We start from the raw sequence: 8,046 nt of genomic DNA on the forward strand, positions 1-8,046 counted from the left end.
TAAATATATTTATCAAAAAGTGATATATGTAAATTTTTGTGAAAGTATTTTTCAAGATAAATCTATACATATGATTTTCATATTTTCAAACTCAACAACTTAAAAGTTATTCATGATTTGACGTGTGGCTTTTCTAAAACGACTTTTCTGGTATAGAGGGAGCACCCGCGCTGACCAGCATCACTCCCGCACGCGGCATCCACGCCTCTTCCTCGTCTGCTCTATGCCTCTATATAAACCCGCCTCCTCCCTCTTCAGATACAAACACAACCTCTCCTCTCCTCTTCTCAGGTCCCACCTTTAATTTCAGCCTCACTCCAATCCAGTCCTCAGAGCATTCAAGAAATCTGTCATCTCATCAGCGCTTCCCTGCCGCGCTCCATCCCTCAGCAGTCACAACTCAGGAATTCAGTCACTAGGAGTGAACAATGGCCGTGCACAACGGAGTGAACAAGCACGCGGTGGCGCCAACGCCACTGGAGGTCTCCGTGGAGGCCGGCAACGTCGGGGAGGCCACGTGGCTGGACGACGACGGCAGGCCCCGCCGCACCGGCACGTTCTGGACGGCCAGCTCGCACATCATCACCGCCGTCATCGGTTCCGGCGTCCTCTCCCTCGCCTGGGCCATCGCGCAGCTCGGCTGGGTGGCCGGCCCCGCCGCCATGCTCCTCTTCTCCTCTTCGCCTTCGTCACCTACTACACCGCCACGCTGCTCGCCGAATGCTACCGCACGGGCGACCCGGAGACGGGCAAGCGCAACTACACGTACATGGACGCCGTGCGCTCCAACCTCGGCGGTGCCAAAGTCACTTTCTGCGGCGTCATCCAGTACGCCAACCTCGTCGGCGTCGCCATCGGGTACACCATCGCGTCGTCCATCAGCATGAAGGCCATCAGGAGGGCGGGATGCTTCCATGACAATGGGCACGCTCATCCGTGCAACAGCTCGAGCACGCCGTACATGATCCTCTTCGGCGCTGCACAGATCCTGTTCTCACAGATACCAGACTTTGATCAGATTTGGTGGCTGTCCATTGTCGCCGCCGTCATGTCCTTCACCTACTCCAGCATCGGATTGTCTCTCGGCATCGCACAAACTGTTGGTATGTCCTTTCCCTGTGATTCTAGTTTGTTCCTCTTCAATATATGTTCATGATTGATCAGTTCTTGGTTACTGACTTGTGCTCAATCCATTGAATTGCAGCAAACGGCGGGTTCAAGGGCAGCCTCACCGGCATCAGCATCGGCGCCGACGTCACCTCCACGCAGAAAGTCTGGCACAGCCTGCAGGCATTCGGCGACATCGCCTTCGCCTACTCCTTCTCAAACATCCTCATCGAGATCCAAGTAAGCATCAAGACCTCTATAGAGCTCTCCTCTGTTTCCATCACCCAGAGATTGCTCTATTCCTAATCAATGTTGCTCTGTTTCTTCAGGACACGATCAAGGCCCCGCCACCGTCGGAGTCGAAGGTGATGCAGAAGGCGACGCGCCTCAGCATGGCGACCACGACCATCTTCTACATACTGTGCGGGTGCATGGGGTACGCAGCATTCGGTGACGCCGCGCTTGACAACCTCCTCACCGGTTTCGGCTTCTACGAGCCCTTCTGGCTGCTCGACGTCGCCAACGTCGCCATCGTCGTGCACCTCATTGGCGCGTACCAGGTGTTCTGCCAGCCCATCTTCGCCTTCGTCGAGCGCCGCGCGGCTACCGCCTGGCCGGACAGCGCCTTCATCTCCCGGGAACTCCGCGTCGGTCCATTATTCGCCCTGAACCTGTTCCGCCTCACGTGGCGGTCGTCGTTCGTGTGCCTGACCACCGTCGTAGCCATGCTGCTTCCATTCTTCGGCAACGTGGTGGGGTTCCTCGGCGCCGTCTCCTTCTGGCCGCTCACCGTCTACTTCCCCGTCGAGATGTACATCAAGCAGCACGAAGTGGATCTGTCTGCAGACGCTCAGCATCAGCTGTCTCCTCGTCTCCATCGCCGCTGCCACAGGGTCCATCGCCGACGTTATGGACGCCCTCAAGGTGTACCGGCCGTTCAGCGGTAACTTGTCATGACCCTATTTCTATCTGAAGTACACACTAGTTCTTGGAATAGGAACGCAGAGGTAGAGTGTTACCATCATTTTTTTTTGGCGTTGCGAGTGGTCCATAATAGTGGAGTACTCCTATTTTTTTTACTTGAGTTTTTTTTTACAAGATATATATATATATATATATATATATATATATATATATATATATATATATATATATATATATATATATATATTGCCCTGCAGCTGGCTATAAAATAACTTATTCTGTAGCCACTTTGAGTTACGATAATTACTATGTTAATTTACGAGATTATAGTAACTCCTTACTAAGTGGTTTACAATAACATTATGGTAAATATTCTCATGTGTTATAGTAACCCAGCTATCGTAAATATGTATTGACACTATCGTAAATTAGTATATAAAATTATCGTAAATAGAGATGGCTACAGAATAACTTATTTTTGTAGCTGGCTACTGAATATACTCTCCCTATATATTGCTATTTTGCACCTGGGTGCATTCTGTGTGTACAGAATGCACCCAGGCCAACCGGCACGCCTGGGCCTGGTTGAGCCGCCGAACCGCCCAATTAATCAGCCTTTCGTCCCACGCGTTTCCGCTCCTGTTCCCGTTCGCGATGTTTTCTCCAACCCATTTGCACCTAAAATTTAATTCACACATCTTGACGGCCCCATCAACTCCCGCAACAACAGTTCTTCTTTTTTCGCTAGTTCTTCTCTTTGTCTCTTCGTCTTCTCTCTGCTGCTCTGTTTTTTCTCTCTGCTCCCGTTTTTCTCCGCCGCTTCGCCGCACGTGGTTTTCGGATTTCCGTCGCGCACTTGCTCCTCATTGTCGGAGAAACTTGCCGTCGTTGTTGTTCGAAGGTCCACCCGGAGGAGGCTCTCGCGGTCGTGGTTCCCCTTCTTTCGACCCCATGGTTCACGTAACTGCGCCATTGTTGGCACGGAACTAGCGTGCTGAGCAAGCGCCGCCGTCGTCGGGGGGCGTCGTCGCGAGTTTCGCCGTTGTCGACATTTCGATCATCTTCCTCAAGGTATTCCCCTTATTCTCCCTCATCCTGTGCGCATCATTCCGCCCAATCGGTACCTAGGGTTTTGAATAGGTTGCGCATTTGTTGTTCCTTTTTATGCTGATGTTCATAAATTAGTCTCTAGTTTTTGTCTAACGGTACTAGATCCCTCCTTTTTATTGTCAATCTTAATGGTCTGTTCGTTGGTAATTGTATGATGGGTACTGTATGTTTGCAATTTGTATGATGGCACTGTGTGGTGTAGTATTTTTTGTATGATTTTTCCCCAATGTGTTGTTCCTAAATTGATTTTCTAGTTTTATTTCTCTTGCTACTGGCTGCTTGTTTAGTTGCAAATGTAATACCATTTATGTTGCAATTTGTGTTGCAATTCTTTTGTATGTTACAATTCTGTTGTCGTTAGTTTGCAAATGCAATTCCATGTATGTTGCCATTGTAATATCCTGTATGTTACCATTTTTTTCATGGTTCTAGAGCTCCTTTTTTAGTTGCAAACTTAATGCTCTGTATGTTGCAATTTTGTATGATGGTACTGGACTGCCTGGTTAGTTGCATATGTAATACCCCTGTATGTTGCAATTTGTAGTTTCTAGTTACTATTTGATGTGCTGGAGCTTTTTGTTTATGCATACATTGCTTTAATGAATCTCTAGTTTTTTTGTCATGTATCTAGTTTTGTTGTTTACAACCTGTGCATGCAATTGCTATTTCATTGCACTCCCTATCATCTTTTTTTTGAAAGCAGACACTAACCTTTTTTTATACATAATAGCACTTAGGATGGAGCCTCAGCGGCCGTCCCCTCGTTGGAAGACGCAACACAGGAGGAGAAATTTGATGCATCTTGTTCCTTCACAGCCCCATCCAAGTGATGATGATCTTTCCGATCTTATGTTGTTCCTAAATTGATTTTCTCGTTTTATTTCTCTTGCTACTAGCTGCTTGCATAGTTGCAAATGTAAATACCATTTATGTTGCAATTTGTGTTGCAATTCTTTTGTATGTTGCAATTGTGTTGTCGTTAGTTTTCAAATGTAATTCCATGTATGTTTGCCATTGTAATATCCTATATGTTACCATTTTTTCATGGTTCTGGAGCTCCTTTTTTAGTTGCAAACTTAATGCTCTGTATGTTGCAATTTGTATGATGGTACTGGACTGCCTGGTTACTTGCAAATGTAATACCCTTATATGTTGCAATTTGTAGTTTCTAGTTACTGTTTGATGTGCTGGAGCTTTTTGTTTATGCTATGTTGCTTTAATGAATCTCTAGTTTTTTTTGTCATGTATCTAGTTTTGTTGTTTGCAACCTGTGCATGCAAATTGTTATTTCATTGCACTCCCTATCATCTTTTTTTGAAAGCAGACAATAACCTTTTTTTTATACATAATAGCGCTTAGGATGGAGCCTCAGCGGTCGTTCCCTCGTTTGAAGACGCAACATAGGAGGAGAAATCTGATGTTTCCTGTTCCTTCACAGCCCCATCCAAGTGATGACAATCTTTCCGATCTTGCACAGCCCCTTCTTAGTGTCGATGATCTTGATGATGATTTTGAGCCAAGTCCAATCGCAACAATCCCATCGCCTGATCCCCGTGCCAATAGAAAGAGGCGTCGTGGGGGAGGGAAGTTCCACCATATCTCAGGCAGTAGATACTGCTGAGGTAAAAAAATTTGATGTACTTTTTTTTGATTATTTTCTATTTGAATATTTTATATTTGGTTAGTATTGCAATCATATTTGTTTTTTTGCACAACCTACAGATAACAAATATCGATCCTGTTAAGAGGGATAGGGAAGTGGCGCTTCGTTGCTCTCCTGGAAAATTTGTTGATCTTGTTAAAGCAACACCTGATGAAATTAAGGACAGACTACGTGCAATGGGTTTTGGCGGGTTGTTGGAGTTTAAGCCTACTTCATTGCCCAGGATGCTGCTTATATGGCTCATGGATAAATTCAATCCAGAGTCTATGTCTCTAGAGCTCGGCATGGGCAAAGTTATTGAAATCAATGAGCATACCGTCTGGTGTATGTTCATGCTGAATAGAATAGGAAATGACCCCCCCAAACATGGATATGGTAGAAGCACGGGAGATGCGCAACAGTTTGAGTCTTCAGGTACATGGTGTAACGGGCAATAAAATACTTCCCAAGGTGATTAAGGAGAAGATCTAGTTTCGTACTCTCTAGGGAGATGTGGCAGTCAGGTGTTGGTTGATGGATGCATTCTGCACGTTACTTTTTGCAAACACCGACAACTATATTAGGCTTGATGATATCATCTGGACTGCGGATGTTCGCTGCATCAGTGTAATTAACTAGTGCAAAGCAGTTGTTGACGACCTTCGGCATGCTGCTCGGCTGTATAGGCATGAATCTTTTCTAAAGGGGAAAATCGCATCCATCAATGGTTGTGGAATCTTCCTTGTCGTGAGTTATCTAATCATTCTCTTTTTTTTCCTCCTTCTATCCCCATTCATGAAATTGGGTTACATTTATCATTGCAACTGGTGCAGAGTTATAGTTGCAACTGGCCTTTTCTTTTTATTGTTTCAATTTTTTGTTTTGTTTTGAGGTTCGCTGGTTATATGGAATCATTGCAACTAGTTTTTCTTTTATAGCTTTGCAACAATCCCTATCCCAAACTTAGCATTTTTCTGGTGCATCTTCTTTTTTTTAGAGTTGTAATTGGGATGCTTACTTTTTTGGTTTGTTTTTAATTATAATTGCATATGCTATATCTTGATCGCCTCCAGCACAATCTGAACATAGATGAGGCAATGTTACCTCATTGTTCTTTGTTCGATAATATGTTGATTGAGAAATTAGCAGCATTGGATCGCAGGGGAGATGTAGCTGGTGGAGTCCTCGAGTTTGGCAACCTCCAGGTGATTTCTATTTTTCACATGTAAATATTTGTTTTGCAACTGCTTGGCTTTGCATGTTGCAACTTGCTTTGCCTTTTTATAGTTGCAATCTATTTTTTCCACTCACGCTCCATGGTGCCTCTGTGTGTTTTTTATTGTCTTCAGTTGAGGAGTCTATCAAGCATGTGCTACACTCCTCCAGCTGCTGTCGTACCCGTACCCATCATGGCACCTACCACTACACCCGTCGCTGAGCCTACACCCTTCTTTGCCCCATCTGCTGCTGCAGCCACTGTTGGACCTTCTACTCCTTCTAGTAGCATGATGGGTGAAAAATGTTTTGTTCAACTATCCGAGTTTCTTCTCAAGTTTTGGCTCGGAGCTATTCAATTTAGTTGGAAGAAGCAAGAAGAGCCTGTTCAACTATCCGAGTTTCTTCTCAAGTTTTGGCTCGGAGCTATTCAATTTAGTTGGAAGAAGAAAGAAGAGCCAGGCTGAGAAAATTTTGAAGAGTTTCGATGCTAGTGCTGCCGAGGCTCAATCAATGATGAGGAAGGCTCATGATCTAACAAGGAGCACTGACGAGCTTATGGGTAAAGCCCATCATGAGTGTTATGTCAGCATCAAGAAACTCTTGGATGATGCCCGTGCTCAGAAGTTTGCCGCAAACTTGAAGAGGATGAAGAAGGGCAAGAAGGGTTGTTTTTCAGGACCGAAGAGACTTCGGTCGAAGTGTGGAGAAGCATCTGCTTCAGGACACGCTGAAGGTGAACAACGCCCCCCGAGCACAAACCCTGAAGTAGATGTTTCAATGCAAGACCGTCAAGAAGTGCATGATGATTTGCCTAGTACTCCAGTGCATGATGATTTTGTCCCGCATGATGATTTGCCTTGTACTCCAGTGCATGATGGCAGTACTGCACAACAAGAAGAAGAGCACTCCCAGCCGCAAAGTAAGGTTGATTTGCCATGTAACCAGTTTTTTAATAAATTTCTTTGGTAGTTTCTTAATCACAAATCTTTTTTTTTACACATTTTTTGTCTCCTTTTATTTTTATTGTTCTTTTCTTTGCAGCACCGCGTGCATTACGTGGTGAGTCGCATGCTATGGATGACATAATGGATTTATTGGAATCTCCATCATTGTCTCGTGAACATGCTCCACGACATGCAGTTGCCAATAGGAATGCCTCTGCAATCTCTAGTGATGAGCAACAAAGCCAATCTGAGGTAAGGCCTTGGTGCCTGTCTGTGTTTTGAGTTGCAACCAAGCTATTTTATCACTGTGCAATCACACACTCATTTATGTTGCAATTCCCCTCCCCAATTGCACATTGAGATGCAACTGGTTTCCATTCATATTAGCAACTAAATCGTAATTACTAGTGGGCAAGTTCATTTCTTTTTTTTGTTGAATCCTTTTTTTGCATGCACAGACTTTTTATTTTTCATTTGCATACTGAGATGCAACTGTGACCCATCAAGATTAGCAACCACTGGATTCGCATTGTTGCAACTGTCACCATCCATTACTTATCACATCTTTCTTTTCTACACTTTTTAGGGAGACGCTCATCAGGAGGTAGCGGAGCACTATGGGTCTGATGGAAACCAGATTGACCAAGAAGAGCAGATTCCGCATTTGGTTTCAGACGCACCTGTACATGAGCAGGAAGGACCGGTCAGTTCGAACTTGATTGATGTAGGTGTTTTTTCAAAAGCTGCAATCCATATGAGTCTTTAGTTGCAATCCAGATTACAGTCGTGTTGCAATCCATATTATTTTTCATACATGTTTTTTTCTCTCAATATGTTTTTAGGAAACTCTAGTAGAAGAGGTAGTTTGCTCCTCTACACTTCATGTTGCAATTGAACATGTTGCGAGCATGCATACTCTTCCTTCAGAATTTTTTCGCAATTCAGTTGTTATTTGGATTGCAATTCATATTCTTACAGACTTTTTTTTTTCTCAATTGAAACAGGAAGTTGATGCTTTGCATGCCTCAGCTGATGAGCAACTAGTTGCGCCTGATACAGACACATGCGGAAAAGGAAGCAATGTAGATTATGTAGCTGGCC

General features: G+C 44.5%; 1 pseudogene; it reads left to right on the forward strand.

Moving 5' to 3' along the window:
- The first annotated feature begins 292 nt into the window (after window positions 1-292).
- LOC136508321 (amino acid permease 3-like) lies at window positions 293-4,264 on the forward strand (annotated as a pseudogene).
- The last annotated feature ends 3,782 nt before the right edge of the window (window positions 4,265-8,046 follow it).

Source organism: Miscanthus floridulus, chromosome 15, assembly GCF_019320115.1.
Source record: "Miscanthus floridulus cultivar M001 chromosome 15, ASM1932011v1, whole genome shotgun sequence".
NCBI lineage: Eukaryota > Viridiplantae > Streptophyta > Magnoliopsida > Poales > Poaceae > Miscanthus > Miscanthus floridulus.